The sequence below is a fragment of the Emys orbicularis genome, chromosome 2, assembly GCF_028017835.1.
Source record: "Emys orbicularis isolate rEmyOrb1 chromosome 2, rEmyOrb1.hap1, whole genome shotgun sequence".
NCBI lineage: Eukaryota > Metazoa > Chordata > Testudines > Emydidae > Emys > Emys orbicularis.
In genome coordinates, this window is record NC_088684.1 from 179,031,074 (window position 1) to 179,058,244 (window position 27,171).

The window sequence follows — 27,171 nt, forward strand, 5'->3', positions numbered from 1 at the left end:
AGCAGTGAACCAGCTGAGCTGCGAACAGCAGAGGCTAACAGAGGGAGTTTGCCTGGGAGCTGTCCGAGAGGAGGTACGCTAAGTGATGCATTAGGGGGGCTGTGTTGGTGAGTATCTGAGTGTCTGTTGCTGGGACAGTTTGTCCGTTAGACCGTGTGCTTCATTGCTTGCTTGTTTAGTTCTAAAAGTGTGAATTGGGAGTGCTTTGTTCCAGGTGGGCCTGACTGGTGTATAATGGCAGTCAGCAGCGAACCAGCTGAGCGGCGAACAGCAGAGGCTAACAGAGGGAGTTTGCCTGGGAGCTGTCCGACAGGAGGTACGCTAAGTGCTGCATTAGGAGGGCTGTGTTGGAGAGTATCTGAGTGTCTGTTGCTGGGACAGTTTGTCAGTTTGACCGTGTACTTGATTGCTTGCTTGTTTTGTTTGAAAAGTGTGAATTGGGAGTGCATTGTTCCATGTGGGCCTGACTGGTGTATAAGGGCAGTCAGCAGCGAACCAGCTGAGCTGCGAACAGCAGAGGCTAACAGAGGGAGTTTGCCTGGGAGCTGTCCGACAGGAGGTACGCTAAATGCTGCATTAGGGGGGCTGTGTTGGTGAGTATCTGAGTGTCTGTTGCTGGGACAGTTTGTCAATTTGACCGTGGGCTTGGTTGCTAGCTTGTTTTGTTTGAAACGTGTGAATTGGGAGTGCTTTGTTCCAGGTGGGCCTGACTGGTATATAAGGGCAGTCAGCAGCGAACCTGCTGAGCGGCGAAAAGAGGGAGTTTCCCTGGGAGCTGTCCGAGAGGAGGTACGCTAAGTGCTGCATTAGGGGGGCTGTGTTGGTGAGTATCTGAGTGTCTGTTGCTGGGACAGTTGGTCAGTTTGACCGTGTGCTTGATTGCTTGGTTCTTTTGTTTCAAAAGTGTGAATTGGGAGTGCTTTGTTCCAGGTGGGCCTGACTGCTATATAAGGGCAGTCATCAGCGAACCAGCTGAGCGGCGAACAGCAGAGGCTAACAGAGGGAGTTTGCCTGGGAGCTGTCCGAGAGGAGGTACGCTAAGTGCTGCATTAGATGGGCTGTGTTGGTGAGTATCTGAGTGTCTGTTGCTGGGACAGTTGGTCAGTTTGACCGTGTGCTTGATTGCTTGTTTGTTTTGTTTGAAAAGTGTGAGTTGGGAGTGCTTTGTTCCAGGTGGGCCTGACGGGTTTATAAGGGCAGTCAGCAGCGAACCAGCTGAGCTGCGAACAGAAGAGGCTAACAGAGGGAGTTTGCCTGGGAGCTGTCCGACAGGAGGTACGCTAAGTGCTGCATTAGGGGGGCTGTGTTGGTGAGTATCTGAGTGTCTGTTGCTGGGACAGTTTGTCAGTTTGACCGTGTACTTGATTGCTTGCTTGTTTTGTTTGAAAAGTGTGAATTGGGAGTGCTTTGTTCCAGGTGGGCCTGACTGGTATATAAAGGCAGTCAGCAGCGAACCAGCAAACAGCAGAGGCTAACAGAGGGAGTTTGCCTGGGAGCTGTCCGAGAGGAGGTACGCTAAGTGATGCATTAGGGGGGCTATGTTGGTGAGTATCTGAGTGTCTGTTGCTGGGACAGTTTGTCAGTTAGACCGTGTGCTTGATTGCTGGCTTGTTTAGTTCTAAAAGTGTGAATTGGGAGTGCTTTGTTCCAGGTGGGCCTGACTGGTGTATAATGGCAGTCAGCAGCGAACCATTTGAGCGGCGAACAGCAGAGGCTAACAGAGGGAGTTTGCCTGGGAGCTGTCCGAGAGGAGGTACGCTAAGTGCTGCATTAGGGGGGCTGTGTTGGAGAGTATCTGAGTGTCTGTTGCTGGGACAGTTTGTCAGTTTGACCGTGTACTTGATTGCTTGCTTGTTTTGTTTGAAACGTGTGAATTGGGAGTGCTTTGTTCCAGGTGGGCCTGACTGGTATATAAGGGCAGTCAGGAGCGAACCTGCTGAGCGGCGAAAAGAGGGAGTTTCCCTGGGAGCTGTCCGAGAGGAGGTACGCTAAGTGCTGCATTAGGGGGGCTGTGTTGGGGAGTATCTGAGTGTCTGTTGCTGGGACAGTTTGTCAGTTTGACCGTGTGCTTGATTGCTTGATTCTTTTGTTTGAAAAGTGTGAATTGGGAGTGCTTTGTTCCAGGTGGGCCTGACTGGTGTATAAGGGCAGTCAGCAGCGAACCCGCTGAGCGGCGAACAGAGGGAGTTTGCCTGGGAGCTGTCCGAGAGGAGGTACGCTAAGTGCTGCATTAGGGGGGCTGTGTTGGTGAGTATCTGAGGCCTGGTCTACACTAACCCCGAAATTCGAACTAAGGAATGTAACTTAAGCTACGTTATTCACGTAGCTGAAGTCGACATACCTTAGTTCGAACTTACCGCGGTTCAGATGCGGTCCACACCCGGCAGGCAGGCTCCCCGTCGACTCCGCGGTACTCCTCTCGCCGAGCTGGAGTACCGCAGTCGACGGCGAGCGCTTCCGGGATCGATTTATCGCGTCCAGACCAGACGCGATAAATCGAACCCAGAACTTGGATTCCCAGCCGCCTAACTAGCGGCTGGGTGTAGACCTGGCCTAAGTGTCTGTTGCTGGGACAGTTTGTCACTTTGACCGTGTACTAGATTGCTTGCTTGTTTAGTTCTAAAAGTGTGAATTGGGAGTGCTTTGTTCCAGGTGGGCCTGACTGGTGTATAAGGGCAGTCAGCAGCGAACCAGCTGAGCTGCGAACAGAAGAGGCTAACAGAGGGAGTTTCCTGGGAGCTGTCCGACAGGAGGTACGCTAAGTGCTGCATTAGGGGGGCTGTGTTGGTGAGTATCTGAGTGTCTGTTGCTGGGACAGTTTGTCAATTTGACCGTGTGCTTGATTGCTTGATTCTTTTGTTTCAAAAGTGTGAATTGGGAGTGCTTTGTTCCAGGTGGGCCTGACTGGTGTATAAGGGCATTCAGCAGTGAACCAGCTGAGCTGCGAACAGCAGAGGCTAACAGAGGGAGTTTGCCTGGGAGCTGTCCGAGAGGAGGTACGCTAAGTGATGCATTAGGGGGGCTGTGTTAGTGAGTATCTGAGTGTCTGTTGCTGGGACAGTTTGTCCGTTAGACCGTGTGCTTGACTGCTTGCTTGTTTAGTTCTAAAAGTGTGAATTGGGAGTGCTTTGTTCCAGGTGGGCCTGACTGGTGTATAATGGCAGTCAGCAGCGAACCAGCTGAGCGGCGAACAGCAGAGGCTAACAGAGGGAGTTTGCCTGGGAGCTGTCCGAGAGGAGGTACGCTAAGTGCTGCATTAGGGGGGCTGTGTTGGAGAGTATCTGAGTGTCTGTTGCTGGGACAGTTTGTCAGTTTGACCGTGTACTTGATTGCTTGCTTGTTTTGTTTGAAAAGTGTGAATTGGGAGTGCATTGTTCCATGTGGGCCTGACTGCTGTATAAGGGCAGTCAGCAGCGAACCAGCTGAGCTGCGAACAGCAGAGGCTAACAGAGGGAGTTTGCCTGGGAGCTGTCCGAGAGGAGGTACGCTAAGTGCTGCATTAGGGGGGCTGTGTTGGAGAGTATCTGAGTGTCTGTTGCTGGGACAGTTTGTCAGTTTGACCGTGTACTTGATTGCTTGCTTGTTTTGTTTGAAAAGTGTGAATTGGGAGTGCATTGTTCCATGTGGGCCTGACTGGTATATAAGGGCAGTCAGGAGCGAACCTGCTGAGCGGCGAAAAGAGGGAGTTTCCCTGGGAGCTGTCCGAGAGGAGGTACGCTAAGTGCTGCATTAGGGGGGCTGTGTTGGGGAGTATCTGAGTGTCTGTTGCTGGGACAGTTTGTCAGTTTGACCGTGTGCTTGATTGCTTGATTCTTTTGTTTGAAAAGTGTGAATTGGGAGTGCTTTGTTCCAGGTGGGCCTGACTGGTGTATAAGGGCAGTCAGCAGCGAACCCGCTGAGCGGCGAACAGAGGGAGTTTGCCTGGGAGCTGTCCGAGAGGAGGTACGCTAAGTGCTGCATTAGGGGGGCTGTGTTGGTGAGTATCTGAGGCCTGGTCTACACTAACCCCGAAATTCGAACTAAGAAATGTAACTTAAGCTACGTTATTCACGTAGCTGAAGTCGACATACCTTAGTTCGAACTTACCGCGGTTCAGATGCGGTCCACACCCGGCAGGCAGGCTCCCCGTCGACTCCGCGGTACTCCTCTCGCCGAGCTGGAGTACCGCAGTCGACGGCGAGCGCTTCCGGGATCGATTTATCGCGTCCAGACCAGACGCGATAAATCGAACCCAAAACTTGGATTCCCAGCCGCCTAACTAGCGGCTGGGTGTAGACCTGGCCTAAGTGTCTGTTGCTGGGACAGTTTGTCAGTTTGACCGTGTACTAGATTGCTTGCTTGTTTAGTTCTAAAAGTGTGAATTGGGAGTGCTTTGTTCCAGGTGGGCCTGACTGGTGTATAAGGGCAGTCAGCAGCGAACCAGCTGAGCTGCGAACAGAAGAGGCTAACAGAGGGAGTTTCCTGGGAGCTGTCCGACAGGAGGTACGCTAAGTGCTGCATTAGGGGGGCTGTGTTGGTGAGTATCTGAGTGTCTGTTGCTGGGACAGTTTGTCAATTTGACCGTGTGCTTGATTGCTTGATTCTTTTGTTTCAAAAGTGTGAATCGGGAGTGCTTTGTTCCAGGTGGGCCTGACTGGTGTATAAGGGCATTCAGCAGTGAACCAGCTGAGCTGCGAACAGCAGAGGCTAACAGAGGGAGTTTGCCTGGGAGCTGTTCGAGAGGAGGTACGCTAAGTGATGCATTAGGGGGGCTGTGTTGGTGAGTATCTGAGTGTCTGTTGCTGGGACAGTTTGTCCGTTAGACCGTGTGCTTGATTGCTTGCTTGTTTAGTTCTAAAAGTGTGAATTGGGAGTGCTTTGTTCCAGGTGGGCCTGACTGGTGTATAATGGCAGTCAGCAGCGAACCAGCTGAGCGGCGAACAGCAGAGGCTAACAGAGGGAGTTTGCCTGGGAGCTGTCCGAGAGGAGGTACGCTAAGTGCTGCATTAGGGGGGCTGTGTTGGAGAGTATCTGAGTGTCTGTTGCTGGGACAGTTTGTCAGTTTGACCGTGTACTTGATTGCTTGCTTGTTTTGTTTGAAAAGTGTGAATTGGGAGTGCATTGTTCCATGTGGGCCTGACTGCTGTATAAGGGCAGTCAGCAGCGAACCAGCTGAGCTGCGAACAGCAGAGGCTAACAGAGGGAGTTTGCCTGGGAGCTGTCCGACAGGAGGTACGCTAAGTGCTGCATTAGGGGGGCTGTGTTGGTGAGTATCTGAGTGTCTGTTGCTGGGACAGTTTGTCAATTTGACCGTGGGCTTGGTTGCTAGCTTGTTTTGTTCGAAACGTGTGAATTGGGAGTGCTTTGTTCCAGGTGGGCCTGACTGGTATATAAGGGCAGTCAGCAGCGAACCTGCTGAGCGGCGAAAAGAGGGAGTTTCCCTGGGAGCTGTCCGAGAGGAGGTACGCTAAGTGCTGCATTAGGGGGGCTGTGTTGGTGAGTATCTGAGTGTCTGTTGCTGGGACAGTTGGTCAGTTTGACCGTGTGCTTGATTGCTTGGTTCTTTTGTTTCAAAAGTGTGAATTGGGAGTGCTTTGTTCCAGGTGGGCCTGACTGCTATATAAGGGCAGTCATCAGCGAACCAGCTGAGCGGCGAACAGCAGAGGCTAACAGAGGGAGTTTGCCTGGGAGCTGTCCGAGAGGAGGTACGCTAAGTGCTGCATTAGATGGGCTGTGTTGGTGAGTATCTGAGTGTCTGTTGCTGGGACAGTTGGTCAGTTTGACCGTGTGCTTGATTGCTTGTTTGTTTTGTTTGAAAAGTGTGAGTTGGGAGTGCTTTGTTCCAGGTGGGCCTGACGGGTTTATAAGGGCAGTCAGCAGCGAACCAGCTGAGCTGCGAACAGAAGAGGCTAACAGAGGGAGTTTGCCTGGGAGCTGTCCGACAGGAGGTACGCTAAGTGCTGCATTAGGGGGGCTGTGTTGGTGAGTATCTGAGTGTCTGTTGCTGGGACAGTTTGTCAGTTTGACCGTGTACTTGATTGCTTGCTTGTTTTGTTTGAAAAGTGTGAATTGGGAGTGCTTTGTTCCAGGTGGGCCTGACTGGTATATAAAGGCAGTCAGCAGCGAACCAGCAAACAGCAGAGGCTAACAGAGGGAGTTTGCCTGGGAGCTGTCCGAGAGGAGGTACGCTAAGTGATGCATTAGGGGGGCTATGTTGGTGAGTATCTGAGTGTCTGTTGCTGGGACAGTTTGTCAGTTAGACCGTGTGCTTGATTGCTGGCTTGTTTAGTTCTAAAAGTGTGAATTGGGAGTGCTTTGTTCCAGGTGGGCCTGACTGGTGTATAATGGCAGTCAGCAGCGAACCATTTGAGCGGCGAACAGCAGAGGCTAACAGAGGGAGTTTGCCTGGGAGCTGTCCGAGAGGAGGTACGCTAAGTGCTGCATTAGGGGGGCTGTGTTGGAGAGTATCTGAGTGTCTGTTGCTGGGACAGTTTGTCAGTTTGACCGTGTACTTGATTGCTTGCTTGTTTTGTTTGAAACGTGTGAATTGGGAGTGCTTTGTTCCAGGTGGGCCTGACTGGTATATAAGGGCAGTCAGGAGCGAACCTGCTGAGCGGCGAAAAGAGGGAGTTTCCCTGGGAGCTGTCCGAGAGGAGGTACGCTAAGTGCTGCATTAGGGGGGCTGTGTTGGGGAGTATCTGAGTGTCTGTTGCTGGGACAGTTTGTCAGTTTGACCGTGGGCTTGATTGCTTGATTCTTTTGTTTGAAAAGTGTAAATTGGGAGTGCTTTGTTCCAGGTGGGCCTGACTGGTGTATAAGGGCATTCAGCAGTGAACCAGCTGAGCTGCGAACAGCAGAGGCTAACAGAGGGAGTTTGCCTGGGAGCTGTCCGAGAGGAGGTACGCTAAGTGATGCATTAGGGGGGCTGTGTTGGTGAGTATCTGAGTGTCTGTTGCTGGGACAGTTTGTCCGTTAGACCGTGTGCTTGATTGCTTGCTTGTTTAGTTCTAAAAGTGTGAATCGGGAGTGCTTTGTTCCAGGTGGGACTGACTGGTGTATAAGGGCAGTCAACAGCGAACCAGCTGAGCGGCGAGCACAGGGAGTTTGCCTGGGAGCTGTCCGAGAGGAGGTACGCTAAGTGCTGCATTAGAGGGGCTGTGTTGGTGAGTATCTGAGTGTCTGTTGCTGGGACAGTTTGTCAGTTTGACCGTGTACTAGATTGCTTGCTTGTTTAGTTCTAAAAGTGTGAATTGGGAGTGCTTTGTTCCAGGTGGGCCTGACTGGTGTATAAGGGCATTCAGCAGCGAACCAGCTGAGCTGCGAACAGAAGAGGCTAACAGAGGGAGTTTCCTGGGAGCTGTCCGACAGGAGGTACGCTAAGTGCTGCATTAGGGGGGCTGTGTTGGTGAGTATCTGAGTGTCTGTTGCTGGGACAGTTTGTCAGTTTGACCGTGTGCTTGATTGCTTGATTCTTTTGTTTCAAAAGTGTGAATTGGGAGTGCTTTGTTCCAGGTGGGCCTGACTGGTGTATAAGGGCATTCAGCAGTGAACCAGCTGAGCTGCGAACAGCAGAGGCTAACAGAGGGAGTTTGCCTGGGAGCTGTCCGAGAGGAGGTACGCTAAGTGATGCATTAGGGGGGCTGTGTTGGTGAGTATCTGAGTGTCTGTTGCTGGGACAGTTTGTCAGTTTGACCGTGGGCTTGGTTGCTAGCTTGTTTTGTTTGAAACGTGTGAATTGGGAGTGCTTTGTTCCAGGTGGGCCTGACTGGTATATAAGGGCAGTCAGCAGCGAACCTGCTGAGCGGCGAAAAGAGGGAGTTTCCCTGGGAGCTGTCCGAGAGGAGGTACGCTAAGTGCTGCATTAGGGGGGCTGTGTTGGGGAGTATCTGAGTGTCTGTTGCTGGGACAGTTTGTCAGTTTGACCGTGTACTTGATGGCTTGCTTGTTTTGTTTGAAAAGTGTGAATTGGGAGTGCTTTGTTCCAGGTGGGCCTGACTGGTATATAAAGGCAGTCAGCAGCGAACCAGCAAACAGCAGAGGCTAACAGAGGGAGTTTCCCTGGGAGCTGTCCGAGAGGAGGTACGCTAAGTGCTGCATTAGGGGGGCTGTGTTGGTGAGTATCTGAGTGTCTGTTGCTGGGACAGTTTGTGAGTTTGACCTTGTACTTGATTGCTTGCTTGTTTTGTTTGAAACGTGTGAACTGGGAGTGCATTCTTCCAGGTGGGCCTGACTGGTGTATAAGGGCAGTCAGCAGCGAACCAGCTGAGCGGCGAACAGCAGAGGCTAACAGAGGGAGTTTGCCTGGGAGCTGTCCGAGAGGAGGTACGCAAAGTGCTGCATTAGGGGGGCTGTGTTGGTGAGTATCTGAGTGTCTGTTGCTGGGACAGTTTGTCAGTTTGACCGTGGGCTTGGTTGCTAGATTGTTTTGTTTGAAACGTGTGAATTGGGAGTGCTTTGTTCCAGGTGGGCCTGACTGGTATATAAGGGCAGTCAGCAGCGAACCTGCTGAGCGGCGAAAAGAGGGAGTTTCCCTGGGAGCTGTCCGAGAGGAGGTACGCTAAGTGCTGCATTAGGGGGGCTGTGTTGGGGAGTATCTGAGTGTCTGTTGCTGGGACAGTTTGTCAGTTTGACCGTGTGCTTGATTGCTTGATTCTTTTGTTTCAAAAGTGTGAATTGGGAGTGCTTTGTTCCAGGTGGGCCTGACTGCTATATAAGGGCAGTCAGCAGCGAACCTGCTGAGCGGCGAAAAGAGGGAGTTTCCCTGGGAGCTGTCCGAGAGGAGGTACGCTAAGTGCTGCATTAGGGGGGCTGTGTTGGGGTGTATCTGAGTGTCTGTTGCTGGGACAGTTTGTCAGTTTGACCGTGTGCTTGATTGCTTGATTCTTTTGTTTGAAAAGTGTGAATTGGGAGTGCTTTGTTCCAGGTGGGCCTGACTGGTGTATAATGGCAGTCAGCAGCGAACCAGCTGAGCGGCGAACAGCAGAGGCTAACAGAGGGAGTTTGCCTGGGAGCTGTCCGAGAGGAGGTACGCTAAGTGATGCATTAGGGGGCCTATGTTGGTGAGTATCTGAGTGTCTGTTGCTGGGACAGTTTGTCAGTTAGACCGTGTGCTTGATTGCTCGCTTGTTTAGTTCTAAAAGTGTGAATTGGGAGTGCTTTGTTCCAGGTGGGCCTGACTGGTGTATAATGGCAGTCAGCAGCGAACCAGCTGAGCGGCGAACAGCAGAGGCTAACAGAGGGAGTTTGCCTGGGAGCTGTCCGAGAGGAGGTACGCTAAGTGCTGCATTAGGGGGGCTGTGTTGGTGAGTATCTGAGTGTCTGTTGCTGGGACAGTTTGTCAGTTTGACCGTGGGCTTGGTTGCAAGCTTGTTTTGTTTGAAAAGTGTGAATTGGGAGTGCTTTGTTCCAGGTGGGCCTGACTGGTGTATAAGGGCAGTCAGCAGCGAACCTGCTGAGCGGCGAAAAGAGGGAGTTTCCCTGGGAGCTGTCCGAGAGGAGGTACGCTAAGTGCTGCATTAGGGGGGCTGTGTTGGGGAGTATCTGAGTGTCTGTTGCTGGGACAGTTTGTCAGTTTGACCGTGTGCTTGATTGCTTGATTCTTTTGTTTGAAAAGTGTGAATTGGGAGTGCTTTGTTCCAGGTGGGCCTGACTGGTGTATAAGGGCATTCAGCAGTGAACCAGCTGAGCTGCGAACAGCAGAGGCTAACAGAGGGAGTTTGCCTGGGAGCTGTCCGACAGGAGGTACGCTAAGTGATGCATTAGGGGGGCTGTGTTGGTGAGTATCTGAGTGTCTGTTGCTGGGACAGTTTGTCAATTTGACCGTGGGCTTGGTTGCTAGCTTGTTTTGTTTGAAACGTGTGAATTGGGAGTGCTTTGTTCCAGGTGGGCCTGACTGGTATATAAGGGCAGTCAGCAGCGAACCTGCTGAGCGGCGAAAAGAGGGAGTTTCCCTGGGAGCTGTCCGAGAGGAGGTACGCTAAGTGCTGCATTAGGGGGGCTGTGTTGGTGAGTATCTGAGTGTCTGTTGCTCGGACAGTTGGTCAGTTTGACCGTGTGCTTGATTGCTTGGTTCTTTTGTTTCAAAAGTGTGTATTGGGAGTGCTTTGTTCCAGGTGGGCCTGACTGCTATATAAGGGCAGTCATCAGCGAACCAGCTGAGCGGCGAACAGCAGAGGCTAACAGAGGGAGTTTGCCTGGGAGCTGTCTGAGAGGAGGTACGCTAAGTGCTGCATTAGATGGGCTGTGTTGGTGAGTATCTGAGTGTCTGTTGCTGGGATAGTTGGTCAGTTTGACCGTGTGCTTGATTGCTTGTTTGTTTTGTTTGAAAAGTGTGAGTTGGGAGTGCTTTGTTCCAGGTGGGCCTGACGGGTTTATAAGGGCAGTCAGCAGCGAACCAGCTGAGCTGCGAACAGAAGAGGCTAACAGAGGGAGTTTGCCTGGGAGCTGTCCGACAGGAGGTACGCTAAGTGCTGCATTAGGGGGGCTGTGTTGGTGAGTATCTGAGTGTCTGTTGCTGGGACAGTTTGTCAGTTTGACCGTGTACTTGATTGCTTGCTTGTTTTGTTTGAAAAGTGTGAATTGGGAGTGCTTTGTTCCAGGTGGGCCTGACTGGTATATAAAGACAGTCAGCAGCGAACCAGCAAACAGCAGAGGCTAACAGAGGGAGTTTGCCTGGGAGCTGTCCGAGAGGAGGTACGCTAAGTGATGCATTAGGGGGGCTATGTTGGTGAGTATCTGAGTGTCTGTTGCTGGGACAGTTTGTCAGTTAGACCGTGTGCTTGATTGCTGGCTTGTTTAGTTCTAAAAGTGTGAATTGGGAGTGCTTTGTTCCAGGTGGGCCTGACTGGTGTATAATGGCAGTCAGCAGCGAACCATTTGAGCGGCGAACAGCAGAGGCTAACAGAGGGAGTTTGCCTGGGAGCTGTCCGAGAGGAGGTACGCTAAGTGCTGCATTAGGGGGGCTGTGTTGGAGAGTATCTGAGTGTCTGTTGCTGGGACAGTTTGTCAGTTTGACCGTGTACTTGATTGCTTGCTTGTTTTGTTTGAAACGTGTGAATTGGGAGTGCTTTGTTCCAGGTGGGCCTGACTGGTATATAAGGGCAGTCAGGAGCGAACCTGCTGAGCGGCGAAAAGAGGGAGTTTCCCTGGGAGCTGTCCGAGAGGAGGTACGCTAAGTGCTGCATTAGGGGGGCTGTGTTGGGGAGTATCTGAGTGTCTGTTGCTGGGACAGTTTGTCAGTTTGACCGTGTGCTTGATTGCTTGATTCTTTTGTTTGAAAAGTGTGAATTGGGAGTGCTTTGTTCCAGGTGGGCCTGACTGGTGTATAAGGGCATTCAGCAGTGAACCAGCTGAGCTGCGAACAGCAGAGGCTAACAGAGGGAGTTTGCCTGGGAGCTGTCCGACAGGAGGTACGCTAAGTGCTGCATTAGGGGGGCTGTGTTTGTGAGTATCTGAGTGTCTGTTGCTGGGACAGTTTGTCAGTTTGACCGTGGGCTTGGTTGCTAGCTTGTTTTGTTTGAAACGTGTGAATTGGGAGTGCTTTGTTCCAGGTGGGCCTGACTGGTATATAAGGGCAGTCAGCAGCGAACCTGCTGAGCGGCGAAAAGAGGGAGTTTCCCTGGGAGCTGTCCGAGAGGAGGTACGCTAAGTGCTGCATTAGGGGGGCTGTGTTGGGGAGTATCTGAGTGTCTGTTGCTGGGACAGTTTGTCAGTTTGACCGTGTACTTGATGGCTTGCTTGTTTTGTTTGAAAAGTGTGAATTGGGAGTGCTTTGTTCCAGGTGGGCCTGACTGGTATATAAAGGCAGTCAGCAGCGAACCAGCAAACAGCAGAGGCTAACAGAGGGAGTTTGCCTGGGAGCTGTCCGAGAGGAGGTACGCTAAGTGCTGCATTAGGGGGGCTGTGTTGGTGAGTATCTGAGTGTCTGTTGCTGGGACAGTTTGTTAGTTTGACCTTGTACTTGATTGCTTGCTTGTTTTGTTTGAAACGTGTGAACTGGGAGTGCATTGTTCCAGGTGGGCCTGACTGGTGTATAAGGGCAGTCAGCAGCGAACCAGCTGAGCGGCGAACAGCAGAGGCTAACAGAGGGAGTTTGCCTGGGAGCTGTCCGACAGGAGGTACGCTAAGTGCTGCATTAGGGGCGCTGTGTTGGTGAGTATCTGAGTGTCTGTTGCTGGGATAGTTTGTCAGTTTGACCGTGGGCTTGATTGCTTGCTTGTTTTGTTTGAAACGTGTGAATTGCGAGTGCATTGTTCCAGGTGGGCCTGACTGGTGTATAAGGGCAGTCAGCAGCGAACCAGCTGAGCTGCGAACAGCAGAGGCTAACAGAGGGAGTTTGCCTGGGAGCTGTCCGAGAGGAGATACTCTAAGTGCTGCATTATGGGGGCTGTGTTGGTGAGTATCTGAGTGTCTGTTGCTGGGACAGTTTGTCAGTTTGACCGTGTGCTTGATTGCTTGCTTGGTTTGTTTGAAACGTGTGAATTGGGAGTGCTTTGTTCCAGGTGGGCCTGACTGGTATATAAGGGCAGTCAACAGCGAACCAGCTGAGCGGCGAGCACAGGGAGTTTGCCTGGGAGCTGTCCGAGAGGAGGTATGCTAAGTGCTGCATTAGGGGGGCTGTGTTGGTGAATATCTGAGTGTCTGTTGCTGGGACAGTTTGTCAGTTTGACCGTGTACTTGATTGCTTGCTTGTTTTGTTTGAAAAGTGTGAATTGGGAGTGCTTTGTTCCAGGTGGGCCTGACTGGTATATAAAGGCAGTCAGCAGCGAACCAGCAAACAGCAGAGGCTAACAGAGGGAGTTTGCCTGGGAGCTGTCCGAGAGGAGGTACGCTAAGTGCTGCATTAGGGGGGCTGTGTTGGTGAGTATCTGAGTGTCTGTTGCTGGGACAGTTTGTCCGTTTGACCGTGTGCCTGATTGCTTACTTGTTTTGTTTGAAAAGTGTGAATTGGGAGTGCTTTGTTCCAGGTGGGCCTGACTGATATATAAGGGCAGTCAGCAGCGAACCAGCTGAGCGGCGAACAGAGGGAGTTTGCCTGGGAGCTGTCCGACAGGAGGTACGCTAAGTGCTGCATTAGGGGGGCTGTGTTGGTGAGTATCTGAGTGTCTGTTGCTGGGACAGTTTGTCAGTTTGACCGTGGGCTTGATTGCTTGCTTGTTTTGTTTGAAACGTGTGAATTGGGAGTGCATTGTTCCAGGTGGGCCTGACTGGTGTATAAGGGCAGTCAGCAGCGAACCAGCTGAGCTGCGAACAGCAGAGGCTAACAGAGGGAGTTTGCCTGGGAGCTGTCCGACAGGAGGTACGCTAAGTGCTGCATTAGGGGGGCTGTGTTGGTGAGTATCTGAGTGTCTGTTGCTGGGACAGTTTGTCAGTTTGATCGTGGGCTTGATTGCTTGCTTGTTTAGTTCTAAAAGTGTGAATTGGGAGTGCTTTGTTCCAGGTGGGACTGACTGGTGTATAAGGGCAGTCAGCAGCGAACCAGCTGAGCGGCGAACAGCAGAGGCTAACAGAGGGAGTTTGCCTGGGAGCTGTCCGACAGGAGGTACGCTAAGTGCTGCATTAGGGGGGCTGTGTTGGTGAGTATCTGAGTGTCTGTTGCTGGGACAGTTTGTCAGTTTGACCGTGGGCTTGATTGCTTGCTTGTTTTGTTTGAAACGTGTGAATTGGGAGTGCTTCGTTCCAGGTGGGCCTGACTGGTGTATAAGGGCAGTCAGCAGCGAACCAGCTGAGCTGCGAACAGCAGAGGCTAACAGAGGGAGTTTCCCTGGGAGCTGTCCGAGAGGAGATACGCTAAGTGCTGCATTAGGGGGGCTGTGTTGGTGAGTATCTGAGTGTCTGTTGCTGGGACAGTTTGTCAGTTTGACCGTGGGCTTGATTGCTTGCTTGTTTTGTTTGAAACGTGTGAATTGGGAGTGCATTGTTCCAGGTGGGCCTGACTGGTGTATAAGGGCAGTCAGCAGCGAACCAGCTGAGCTGCGAACAGCAGAGGCTAACAGAGGGAGTTTGCCTGGTAGCTGTCCGACAGGAGGTACGCTAAGTGCTGCATTAGGGGGGCTGTGTTGGTGAGTATCTGAGTGTCTGTTTCTGGGACAGTTTGTCAGTTTGATCGTGGGCTTGATTGCTTGCTTGTTTAGTTCTAAAAGTGTGAATTGGGAGTGCTTTGTTCCAGGTGGGACTGACTGGTGTATAAGGGCAGTCAGCAGCGAACCAGCTGAGCGGCGAACAGCAGAGGCTAACAGAGGGAGTTTGCCTGGGAGCTGTCCGACAGGAGGTACGCTAAGTGCTGCATTAGGGGGGCTGTGTTGGTGAGTATCTGAGTGTCTGTTGCTGGGACAGTTTGTCAGTTTGACCGTGGGCTTGATTGCTTGCTTGTTTTGTTTGAAACGTGTGAATTGGGAGTGCATTGTTCCAGGTGGGCCTGACTGGTGTATAAGGGCAGTCAGCAACGAACCAGCTGAGCTGCGAACAGCAGAGGCTAACAGAGGGAGTTTGCCTGGGAGCTGTCCGAGAGGAGATACGCTAAGTGCTGCATTAGGGGGGCTGTGTTGGTGAGTATCTGAGTGTCTGTTGCTGGGACAGTTTGTCAGTTTGACCGTGTGCTTGATTGCTTGCTTGGTTTGTTTGAAACGTGTGAATTGGGAGTGCTTTGTTCCAGGTGGGCCTGACTGGTATATAAGGGCAGTCAACAGCGAACCAGCTGAGCGGCGAGCACAGGGAGTTTGCCTGGGAGCTGTCCGAGAGGAGGTACGCTAAGTGCTGCATTAGGGGGGCTGTGTTGGTGAGTATCTGAGTGTCTGTTGCTGGGACAGTTTGTCAGTTTGACCGTGGGCTTGGTTGCTAGCTTGTTTTGTTTGAAACGTGTGAATTGGGAGTGCTTTGTTCCAGGTGGGCCTGACTGGTATATAAGGGCAGTCAGCAGCGAACCTGCTGAGCGGCGAAAAGAGGGAGTTTCCCTGGGAGCTGTCCGAGAGGAGGTACGCTAAGTGCTGCATTAGGGGGGCTCTGTTGGTGAGTATCTGAGTGTCTGTTGCTGGGACAGTTTCTCAGTTTGACCGTGTGCTTGATTGCTTGCTTGTTTTGTTTGAAAAGTGTGAATTGGGAGTGCATTGTTCCAGGTGGGCCTGACTGGTGTATAAGGGCAGTCAGCAGCGAACCAGCTGAGCGGCGAACAGCAGAGGCTAACGGAGGGAGTTTGCCTGGGAGCTGTCCGAGAGGAGGTACGCTAAGTGCTGCATTAGGGGGGCTCTGTTGGTGAGTATCTGAGTGTCTGTTGCTGGGACAGTTTGTCAGTTTGACCCTGTACTTGATTGCTGGCTTGTTTAGTTCTAAAAGTGTGAATTGGGAGTGCATTGTTCCAGGTGGGCCTGACTGGTGTATAAGGGCAGTCAGCAGCGAACCAGCTGAGCTGCGAACAGCAGAGGCTAACAGAGGGAGTTTGCCTGGGAGCTGTCTGAGAGGAGGTACGCTAAGTGATGCATTAGGGGGGCTGTGTTGGTGAGTATCTGAGTGTCTGTTGCTGGGACAGTTTGTCAGTTTGACCGTGGGCTTGATTGCTTGCTTGTTTTGTTTGAAACGTGTGAATTGGGAGTGCTTCGTTCCAGGTGGGCCTGACTGGTGTATAAGGGCAGTCAGCAGCGAACCAGCTGAGCTGCGAACAGCAGAGGCTAACAGAGGGAGTTGGCCTGGGAGCTGTCCGACAGGAGGTACACTAAGTGCTGCATTAGGGGGGCTGTGTTGGTGAGTATCTGAGTGTCTGTTGCTGGGATAGTTTGACCGTGTGCTTGATTGCTTGCTTGTTTTGTTTGAAAAGTGTGAATTGGGAGTGCTTTGTTCCAGGTGGGCCTGACTGATATATAAGGGGAGTCAGCAGCGAACCAGCTGAGCGGCGAACAGAGGGAGTTTGCCTGGGAGCTGTCCGACAGGATGTATGCTAAGTGCTGCATTAGGGGGCCTGTGTTGGTGAGTATCTGAGTGTCTGTTGCTGGGACAGTTTGTCAGTTTGATCGTGGGCTTGATTGCTTGCTTGTTTTGTTTGAAACGTGTGAATTGGGAGTGCATTGTTCCAGGTGGGCCTGACTGGTGTATAAGGGCAGTCAGCAGCGAACCAGCTGAGCTGCGAACAGCAGAGGCTAACAGAGGGAGTTTGCCTGGGAGCTGTCCGAGAGGAGATACGCTAAGTGCTGCATTAGGGGGGCTGTGTTGGTGAGTATCTGAGTGTCTGTTGCTGGGACAGTTTGTCAGTTTGATCGTGGGCTTGATTGCTTGCTTGTTTAGTTCTAAAAGTGTGAATTGGGAGTGCTTTGTTCCAGGTGGGACTGACTGGTGTATAAGGGCAGTCACCAGCGAACCAGCTGAGCGGCGAACAGCAGAGGCTAACAGAGGGAGTTTGCCTGGGAGCTGTCCGACAGGAGGTACGCTAAGTGCTGCATTAGGGGGGCTGTGTTGGTGAGTATCTGAGTGTCTGTTGCTGGGACAGTTTGTCAGTTTGACCGTGGGTTTGATTGCTTGCTTGTTTTGTTTGAAACGTGTGAATTGGGAGTGCATTGTTCCAGGTGGGCCTGACTGGTGTATAAGGGCAGTCAGCAGCGAACCAGCTGAGCTGCGAACAGCAGAGGCTAACAGAGGGAGTTTGCCTGGTAGCTGTCCGACAGGAGGTACGCTAAGTGCTGCATTAGGGGGGCTGTGTTGGTGAGTATCTGAGTGTCTGTTGCTGGGACAGTTTGTCAGTTTGATCGTGGGCTTGATTGCTTGCTTGTTTAGTTCTAAAAGTGTGAATTGGGAGTGCTTTGTTCCAGGTGGGACTGACTGGTGTATAAGGGCAGTCAGCAGCGAACCAGCTGAGCGGCGAACAGCAGAGGCTAACAGAGGGAGTTTGCCTGGGAGCTGTCCGACAGGAGGTACGCTAAGTGCTGCATTAGGGGGGCTGTGTTGGTGAGTATCTGAGTGTCTGTTGCTGGGACAGTTTGTCAGTTTGACCGTGGGCTTGATTGCTTGCTTGTTTTGTTTGAAACGTGTGAATTGGGAGTGCATTGTTCCAGGTGGGCCTGACTGGTGTATAAGGGCAGTCAGCAACGAACCAGCTGAGCTGCGAACAGCAGAGGCTAACAGAGGGAGTTTGCCTGGGAGCTGTCCGAGAGGAGATACGCTAAGTGCTGCATTAGGGGGGCTGTGTTGGTGAGTATCTGAGTGTCTGTTGCTGGGACAGTTTGTCAGTTTGACCGTGTGCTTGATTGCTTGCTTGGTTTGTTTGAAACGTGTGAATTGGGAGTGCTTTGTTCCAGGTGGGCCTGACTGGTATATAAGGGCAGTCAACAGCGAACCAGCTGAGCGGCGAGCACAGGGAGTTTGCCTGGGAGCTGTCCGAGAGGAGGTACGCTAAGTGCTGCATTAGGGGGGCTGTGTTGGTGAGTATCTGAGTGTCTGTTGCTGGGACAGTTTGTCAGTTTGACCGTGGGCTTGGTTGCTAGCTTGTTTTGTTTGAAACGTGTGAATTGGGAGTGCTTTGTTCCAGGTGGGCCTGACTGGTATATAAGGGCAGTCAGCAGCGAACCTGCTGAGCGGCGAAAAGAGGGAGTTTCCCTGGGAGCTGTCCGAGAGGAGGTACGCTAAGTGCTGCATTAGGGGGGCTCTGTTGGTGAGTATCTGAGTGTCTGTTGCTGGGACAGTTTCTCAGTTTGACTGTGTGCTTGATTGCTTGCTTGTTTTGTTTGAAAAGTGTGAATTGGGAGTGCATTGTTCCAGGTGGGCCTGACTGGTGTATAAGGGCAGTCAGCAGCGAACCAGCTGAGCGGCGAACAGCAGAGGCTAACGGAGAGAGTTTGCCTGGGAGCTGTCCGAGAGGAGGTACGCTAAGTGCTGCATTAGGGGGGCTCTGTTGGTGAGTATCTGAGTGTCTGTTGCTGGGACAGTTTGTCAGTTTGACCCTGTACTTGATTGCTGGCTTGTTTAGTTCTAAAAGTGTGAATTGGGAGTGCATTGTTCCAGGTGGGCCTGACTGGTGTATAAGGGCAGTCAGCAGCGAACCAGCTGAGCTGCGAACAGCAGAGGCTAACAGAGGGAGTTTGCCTGGGAGCTGTCTGAGAGGAGGTACGCTAAGTGATGCATTAGGGGGGCTGTGTTGGTGAGTATCTGAGTGTCTGTTGCTGGGACAGTTTGTCAGTTTGATCGTGGGCTTGATTGCTTGCTTGTTTTGTTTGAAACGTGTGAATTGGGAGTGCTTTGTTCCAGGTGGGCCTGACTGATATATAAGGGCAGTCAGCAGCGAACCAGCTGAGCGGCGAACAGAGGGAGTTTGCCTGGGAGCTGTCCGACAGGATGTATGCTAAGTGCTGCATTAGGGGGCCTGTGTTGGTGAGTATCTGAGTGTCTGTTGCTGGGACAGTTTGTCAGTTTGATCGTGGGCTTGATTGCTTGCTTGTTTTGTTTGAAACGTGTGAATTGGGAGTGCATTGTTCCAGGTGGGCCTGACTGGTGTATAAGGGCAGTCAGCAGCGAACCAGCTGAGCTGCGAACAGCAGAGGCTAACAGAGGGAGTTTGCCTGGGAGCTGTCCGAGAGGAGATACGCTAAGTGCTGCATTAGGGGGGCTGTGTTGGTGAGTATCTGAGTGTCTGTTGCTGGGACAGTTTGTCAGTTTGATCGTGGGCTTGATTGCTTGCTTGTTTAGTTCTAAAAGTGTGAATTGGGAGTGCTTTGTTCCAGGTGGGACTGACTGGTGTATAAGGGCAGTCACCAGCGAACCAGCTGAGCGGCGAACAGCAGAGGCTAACAGAGGGAGTTTGCCTGGGAGCTGTCCGAGACGAGATACGCTAAGTGCTGCATTAGGGGGGCTGTGTTGGTGAGTATCTGAGTGTCTGTTGCTGGGACAGTTTGTCAGTTTGACCGTGTGCTTGATTGCTTGCTTGGTTTGTTTGAAACGTGTGAATTGGGAGTGCTTTGTTCCAGGTGGGCCTGACTGGTATATAAGGGCAGTCAACAGCGAACCAGCTGAGCGGCGAGCACAGGGAGTTTGCCTGGGAGCTGTCCGAGAGGAGGTACGCTAAGTGCTGCATTAGGGGGGCTGTGTTGGTGAGTATCTGAGTGTCTGTTGCTGGGACAGTTTGTCAGTTTGACCGTGGGCTTGGTTGCTAGCTTGTTTTGTTTGAAACGTGTGAATTGGGAGTGCTTTGTTCCAGGTTGGCCTGACTGGTATATAAGGGCAGTCAGCAGCGAACCAGCTGAGCGGCGAACAGAGGGAGTTTGCCTGGGAGCTGTCCGACAGGATGTATGCTAAGTGCTGCATTAGGGGGCCTGTGTTGGTGAGTATCTGAGTGTCTGTTGCTGGGACAGTTTGTCAGTTTGATCGTGGGCTTGATTGCTTGCTTGTTTTGTTTGAAACGTGTGAATTGGGAGTGCATTGTTCCAGGTGGGCCTGACTGGTGTATAAGGGCAGTCAGCAGCGAACCAGCTGAGCTGCGAACAGCAGAGGCTAACAGAGGGAGTTTGCCTGGGAGCTGTCCGAGAGGAGATACGCTAAGTGCTGCATTAGGGGGGCTGTGTTGGTGAGTATCTGAGTGTCTGTTGCTGGGACAGTTTGTCAGTTTGATCGTGGGCTTGATTGCTTGCTTGTTTAGTTCTAAAAGTGTGAATTGGGAGTGCTTTGTTCCAGGTGGGACTGACTGGTGTATAAGGGCAGTCACCAGCGAACCAGCTGAGCGGCGAACAGCAGAGGCTAACAGAGGGAGTTTGCCTGGGAGCTGTCCGAGACGAGATACGCTAAGTGCTGCATTAGGGGGGCTGTGTTGGTGAGTATCTGAGTGTCTGTTGCTGGGACAGTTTGTCAGTTTGACCGTGTGCTTGATTGCTTGCTTGGTTTGTTTGAAACGTGTGAATTGGGAGTGCTTTGTTCCAGGTGGGCCTGACTGGTATATAAGGGCAGTCAACAGCGAACCAGCTGAGCGGCGAGCACAGGGAGTTTGCCTGGGAGCTGTCCGAGAGGAGGTACGCTAAGTGCTGCATTAGGGGGGCTGTGTTGGTGAGTATCTGAGTGTCTGTTGCTGGGACAGTTTGTCAGTTTGACCGTGGGCTTGGTTGCTAGCTTGTTTTGTTTGAAACGTGTGAATTGGGAGTGCTTTGTTCCAGGTTGGCCTGACTGGTATATAAGGGCAGTCAGCAGCGAACCTGCTGAGCGGCGAAAAGAGGGAGTTTCCCTGGGAGCTGTCCGAGAGGAGGTACGCTAAGTGCTGCATTAGGGGGGCTCTGTTGGTGAGTATCTGAGTGTCTGTTGCTGGGACAGTTTGTCAGTTTGACCCTGTACTTGATTGCTGGCTTGTTTAGTTCTAAAAGTGTGAATTGGGAGTGCATTGTTCCAGGTGGGCCTGACTGGTGTATAAGGGCAGTCAGCAGCGAACCAGCTGAGCTGCGAACAGCAGAGGCTAACAGAGGGAGTTTGCCTGGGAGCTGTCTGAGAGGAGGTACGCTAAGTGATGCATTAGGGGGGCTGTGTTGGTGAGTATCTGAGTGTCTGTTGCTGGGACAGTTTGTCAGTTTGACCGTGGGCTTGATTGCTTGCTTGTTTTGTTTGAAACGTGTGAATTGGGAGTGCTTCGTTCCAGGTGGGCCTGACTGGTGTATAAGGGCAGTCAGCAGCGAACCAGCTGAGCGGCGAACAGAGGGAGTTTGCCTGGGAGCTGTCCGACAGGAGGTACGCTAAGTGCTGCATTAGGGGGGCTGTGTTGGTGAGTATCTGAGTGTCTGTTGCTGGGACAGTTTGTCAGTTTGACCGTGGGCTTGATTGCTTGCTTGTTTTGTTTGAAACGTGTGAATTGGGAGTGCATTGTTCCAGGTGGGCCTGACTGGTGTATAAGGGCAGTCAGCAGCGAACCAGCTGAGCTGCGAACAGCAGAGGCTAACAGAGGGAGTTTGCCTGGGAACTGTCCGACAGGAGGTACGCTAAGTGCTGCATTAGGGGGGCTGTGTTGGTGCGTATCTGAGTGTCTGTTGCTGGGACAGTTTGTCAGTTTGATCGTGGGCTTGATTGCTTGCTTGTTTAGTTCTAAAAGTGTGAATTGGGAGTGCTTTGTTCCAGGTGGGACTGACTGGTGTATAAGGGCAGTCAGCAGCGAACCAGCTGAGCGGCGAACAGCAGAGGCTAACAGAGGGAGTTTGCCTGGGAGCTGTCCGACAGGAGGTACGCTAAGTGCTGCATTAGGGGGGCTGTGTTGGTGAGTATCTGAGTGTCTGTTGCTGGGACAGTTTGTCAGTTTGACCGTGGGCTTGATTGCTTGCTTGTTTTGTTTGAAACGTGTGAATTGGGAGTGCATTGTTCCAGGTGGGCCTGACTGGTGTATAAGGGCAGTCAGCAGCGAACCAGCTGAGCTGCGAACAGCAGAGGCTAACAGAGGGAGTTTCCCTGGGAGCTGTCCGAGAGGAGATACGCTAAGTGCTGCATTAGGGGGGCTGTGTTGGTGAGTATCTGAGTGTCTGTTGCTGGGACAGTTTGTCAGTTTGATCGTGGGCTTGATTGCTTGCTTGTTTAGTTCTAAAAGTGTGAATTGGGAGTGCTTTGTTCCAGGTGGGACTGACTGGTGTATAAGGGCAGTCAGCAGCGAACCAGCTGAGCGGCGAACAGCAGAGGCTAACAGAGGGAGTTTGCCTGGGAGCTGTCCGACAGGAGGTACGCTAAGTGCTGCATTAGGGGGGCTGTGTTGGTGAGTATCTGAGTGTCTGTTGCTGGGACAGTTTGTCAGTTTGACCGTGGGCTTGATTGCTTGCTAGTTTTGTTTGAAACGTGTGAATTGGGAGTGCATTGTTCCAGGTGGGCCTGACTGGTGTATAAGGGCAGTCAGCAACGAACCAGCTGAGCTGCGAACAGCAGAGGCTAACAGAGGGAGTTTGCCTGGGAGCTGTCCGAGAGGAGATACGCTAAGTGCTGCATTAGGGGGGCTGTGTTGGTGAGTATCTGAGTGTCTGTTGCTGGGACAGTTTGTCAGTTTGACCGTGTGCTTGATTGCTTGCTTGGTTTGTTTGAAACGTGTGAATTGGGAGTGCTTTGTTCCAGGTGGGCCTGACTGGTATATAAAGGCAGTCAACAGCGAACCAGCTGAGCGGCGAGCACAGGGAGTTTGCCTGGGAGCTGTCCGAGAGGAGGTACGCTAAGTGCTGCATTAGGGGGGCTGTGTTGGTGAGTATCTGAGTGTCTGTTGCTGGGACAGTTTGTCAGTTTGACCGTGGGCTTGGTTGCTAGCTTGTTTTGTTTGAAACGTGTGAATTGGGAGTGCTTTGTTCCAGGTGGGCCTGACTGGTATATAAGGGCAGTCAGCAGCGAACCTGCTGAGCGGCGAAAAGAGGGAGTTTCCCTGGGAGCTGTCCGAGAGGAGGTACGCTAAGTGCTGCATTAGGGGGGCTCTGTTGGTGAGTATCTGAGTGTCTGTTGCTGGGACAGTTTCTCAGTTTGACCGTGTGCTTGATTGCTTGCTTGTTTTGTTTGAAAAGTGTGAATTGGGAGTGCATTGTTCCAGGTGGGCCTGACTGGTGTATAAGGGCAGTCAGCAGCGAACCAGCTGAGCTGCGAACAGCAGAGGCTAACAGAGGGAGTTTGCCTGGGAGCTGTCCGAGAGGAGATACGCTAAGTGCTGCATTAGGGGGGCTGTGTTGGTGAGTATCTGAGTGTCTGTTGCTGGGACAGTTTGTCAGTTTGACCGTGTGCTTGATTGCTTGCTTGGTTTGTTTGAAACGTGTGAATTGGGAGTGCTTTGTTCCAGGTGGGCCTGACTGGTATATAAAGGCAGTCAACAGCGAACCAGCTGAGCGGCGAGCACAGGGAGTTTGCCTGGGAGCTGTCCGAGAGGAGGTACGCTAAGTGCTGCATTAGGGGGGCTGTGTTGGTGAGTATCTGAGTGTCTGTTGCTGGGACAGTTTGTCAGTTTGACCGTGGGCTTGGTTGCTAGCTTGTTTTGTTTGAAACGTGTGAATTGGGAGTGCTTTGTTCCAGGTGGGCCTGACTGGTATATAAGGGCAGTCAGCAGCGAACCTGCTGAGCGGCGAAAAGAGGGAGTTTCCCTGGGAGCTGTCCGAGAGGAGGTACGCTAAGTGCTGCATTAGGGGGGCTCTGTTGGTGAGTATCTGAGTGTCTGTTGCTGGGACAGTTTCTCAGTTTGACCGTGTGCTTGATTGCTTGCTTGTTTTGTTTGAAAAGTGTGAATTGGGAGTGCATTGTTCCAGGTGGGCCTGACTGGTGTATAAGGGCAGTCAGCAGCGAACCAGCTGAGCGGCGAACAGCAGAGGCTAACGGAGGGAGTTTGCCTGGGAGCTGTCCGAGAGGAGGTACGCTAAGTGCTGCATTAGGGGGGCTCTGTTGGTGAGTATCTGAGTGTCTGTTGCTGGGACAGTTTGTCAGTTTGACCCTGTACTTGATTGCTGGCTTGTTTAGTTCTAAAAGTGTGAATTGGGAGTGCATTGTTCCAGGTGGGCCTGACTGGTGTATAAGGGCAGTCAGCAGCGAACCAGCTGAGCTGCGAACAGCAGAGGCTAACAGAGGGAGTTTGCCTGGGAGCTGTCTGAGAGGAGGTACGCTAAGTGATGCATTAGGGGGGCTGTGTTGGTGAGTATCTGAGTGTCTGTTGCTGGGACAGTTTGTCAGTTTGACCGTGGGCTTGATTGCTTGCTTGTTTTGTTTGAAAAGTGTGAATTGGGAGTGCATTGTTCCAGGTGGGCCTGACTGGTGTATAAGGGCAGTCAGCAGCGAACCAGCTGAGCTGCGAACAGCAGAGGCTAACAGAGGGAGTTGGCCTGGGAGCTGTCCGAGAGGAGGTACACTAAGTGCTGCATTAGGGGGGCTGTGTTGGTGAGTATCTGAGTGTCTGTTGCTGGGATAGTTTGACCGTGGGCTTGATTGCTTGCTTGTTTTGTTTGAAACGTGTGAATTGGGAGTGCATTGTTCCAGGTGGGCCTGACTGGTGTATAAGGGCAGTCAGCAGCGAACCAGCTGAGCTGCGAACAGCAGAGGCTAACAGAGGGAGTTTGCCTGGGAGCTGTCCGAGAGGAGATACGCTAAGTGCTGCATTAGGGGGGCTGTGTTGGTGAGTATCTGAGTGTCTGTTGCTGGGACAGTTTGTCAGTTTGATCGTGGGCTTGATTGCTTGCTTGTTTAGTTCTAAAAGTGTGAATTGGGAGTGCTTTGTTCCAGGTGGGACTGACTGGTGTATAAGGGCAGTCAGCAGCGAACCAGCTGAGCGGCGAACAGCAGAGGCTAACAGAGGGAGTTTGCCTGGGAGCTGTCCGACAGGAGGTACGCTAAGTGCTGCATTAGGGGGGCTGTGTTGGTGAGTATCTGAGTGTCTGTTGCTGGGACAGTTTGTCAGTTTGACCGTGGGTTTGATTGCTTGCTTGTTTTGTTTGAAACGTGTGAATTGGGAGTGCATTGTTCCAGGTGGGCCTGACTGGTGTATAAGGGCAGTCAGCAGCGAACCAGCTGAGCTGCGAACAGCAGAGGCTAACAGAGGGAGTTTGCCTGGGAACTGTCCGACAGGAGGTACGCTAAGTGCTGCATTAGGGGGGCTGTGTTGGTGCGTATCTGAGTGTCTGTTGCTGGGACAGTTTGTCAGTTTGATCGTGGGCTTGATTGCTTGCTTGTTTAGTTCTAAAAGTGTGAATTGGGAGTGCTTTGTTCCAGGTGGGACTGACTGGTGTATAAGGGCAGTCAGCAGCGAACCAGCTGAGCGGCGAACAGCAGAGGCTAACAGAGGGAGTTTGCCTGGGAGCTGTCCGACAGGAGGTACGCTAAGTGCTGCATTAGGGGGGCTGTGTTGGTGAGTATCTGAGTGTCTGTTGCTGGGACAGTTTGTCAGTTTGACCGTGGGCTTGATTGCTTGCTTGTTTTGTTTGAAACGTGTGAATTGGGAGTGCATTGTTCCAGGTGGGCCTGACTGGTGTATAAGGGCAGTCAGCAGCGAACCAGCTGAGCTGCGAACAGCAGAGGCTAACAGAGGGAGTTTCCCTGGGAGCTGTCCGAGAGGAGATACGCTAAGTGCTGCATTAGGGGGGCTGTGTTGGTGAGTATCTGAGTGTCTGTTGCTGGGACAGTTTGTCAGTTTGATCGTGGGCTTGATTGCTTGCTTGTTTAGTTCTAAAAGTGTGAATTGGGAGTGCTTTGTTCCAGGTGGGACTGACTGGTGTATAAGGGCAGTCAGCAGCGAACCAGCTGAGCGGCGAACAGCAGAGGCTAACAGAGGGAGTTTGCCTGGGAGCTGTCCGACAGGAGGTACGCTAAGTGCTGCATTAGGGGGGCTGTGTTGGTGAGTATCTGAGTGTCTGTTGCTGGGACAGTTTGTCAGTTTGACCGTGGGCTTGATTGCTTGCTAGTTTTGTTTGAAACGTGTGAATTGGGAGTGCATTGTTCCAGGTGGGCCTGACTGGTGTATAAGGGCAGTCAGCAACGAACCAGCTGAGCTGCGAACAGCAGAGGCTAACAGAGGGAGTTTGCCTGGGAGCTGTCCGAGAGGAGATACGCTAAGTGCTGCATTAGGGGGGCTGTGTTGGTGAGTATCTGAGTGTCTGTTGCTGGGACAGTTTGTCAGTTTGACCGTGTGCTTGATTGCTTGCTTGGTTTGTTTGAAACGTGTGAATTGGGAGTGCTTTGTTCCAGGTGGGCCTGACTGGTATATAAAGGCAGTCAACAGCGAACCAGCTGAGCGGCGAGCACAGGGAGTTTGCCTGGGAGCTGTCCGAGAGGAGGTACGCTAAGTGCTGCATTAGGGGGGCTGTGTTGGTGAGTATCTGAGTGTCTGTTGCTGGGACAGTTTGTCAGTTTGACCGTGGGCTTGGTTGCTAGCTTGTTTTGTTTGAAACGTGTGAATTGGGAGTGCTTTGTTCCAGGTGGGCCTGACTGGTATATAAGGGCAGTCAGCAGCGAACCTGCTGAGCGGCGAAAAGAGGGAGTTTCCCTGGGAGCTGTCCGAGAGGAGGTACGCTAAGTGCTGCATTAGGGGGGCTCTGTTGGTGAGTATCTGAGTGTCTGTTGCTGGGACAGTTTCTCAGTTTGACCGTGTGCTTGATTGCTTGCTTGTTTTGTTTGAAAAGTGTGAATTGGGAGTGCATTGTTCCAGGTGGGCCTGACTGGTGTATAAGGGCAGTCAGCAGCGAACCAGCTGAGCTGCGAACAGCAGAGGCTAACAGAGGGAGTTTGCCTGGGAGCTGTCCGAGAGGAGATACGCTAAGTGCTGCATTAGGGGGGCTGTGTTGGTGAGTATCTGAGTGTCTGTTGCTGGGACAGTTTGTCAGTTTGACCGTGTGCTTGATTGCTTGCTTGGTTTGTTTGAAACGTGTGAATTGGGAGTGCTTTGTTCCAGGTGGGCCTGACTGGTATATAAAGGCAGTCAACAGCGAACCAGCTGAGCGGCGAGCACAGGGAGTTTGCCTGGGAGCTGTCCGAGAGGAGGTACGCTAAGTGCTGCATTAGGGGGGCTGTGTTGGTGAGTATCTGAGTGTCTGTTGCTGGGACAGTTTGTCAGTTTGACCGTGGGCTTGGTTGCTAGCTTGTTTTGTTTGAAACGTGTGAATTGGGAGTGCTTTGTTCCAGGTGGGCCTGACTGGTATATAAGGGCAGTCAGCAGCGAACCTGCTGAGCGGCGAAAAGAGGGAGTTTCCCTGGGAGCTGTCCGAGAGGAGGTACGCTAAGTGCTGCATTAGGGGGGCTCTGTTGGTGAGTATCTGAGTGTCTGTTGCTGGGACAGTTTCTCAGTTTGACCGTGTGCTTGATTGCTTGCTTGTTTTGTTTGAAAAGTGTGAATTGGGAGTGCATTGTTCCAGGTGGGCCTGACTGGTGTATAAGGGCAGTCAGCAGCGAACCAGCTGAGCGGCGAACAGCAGAGGCTAACGGAGGGAGTTTGCCTGGGAGCTGTCCGAGAGGAGGTACGCTAAGTGCTGCATTAGGGGGGCTCTGTTGGTGAGTATCTGAGTGTCTGTTGCTGGGACAGTTTGTCAGTTTGACCCTGTACTTGATTGCTGGCTTGTTTAGTTCTAAAAGTGTGAATTGGGAGTGCATTGTTCCAGGTGGGCCTGACTGGTGTATAAGGGCAGTCAGCAGCGAACCAGCTGAGCTGCGAACAGCAGAGGCTAACAGAGGGAGTTTGCCTGGGAGCTGTCTGAGAGGAGGTACGCTAAGTGATGCATTAGGGGGGCTGTGTTGGTGAGTATCTGAGTGTCTGTTGCTGGGACA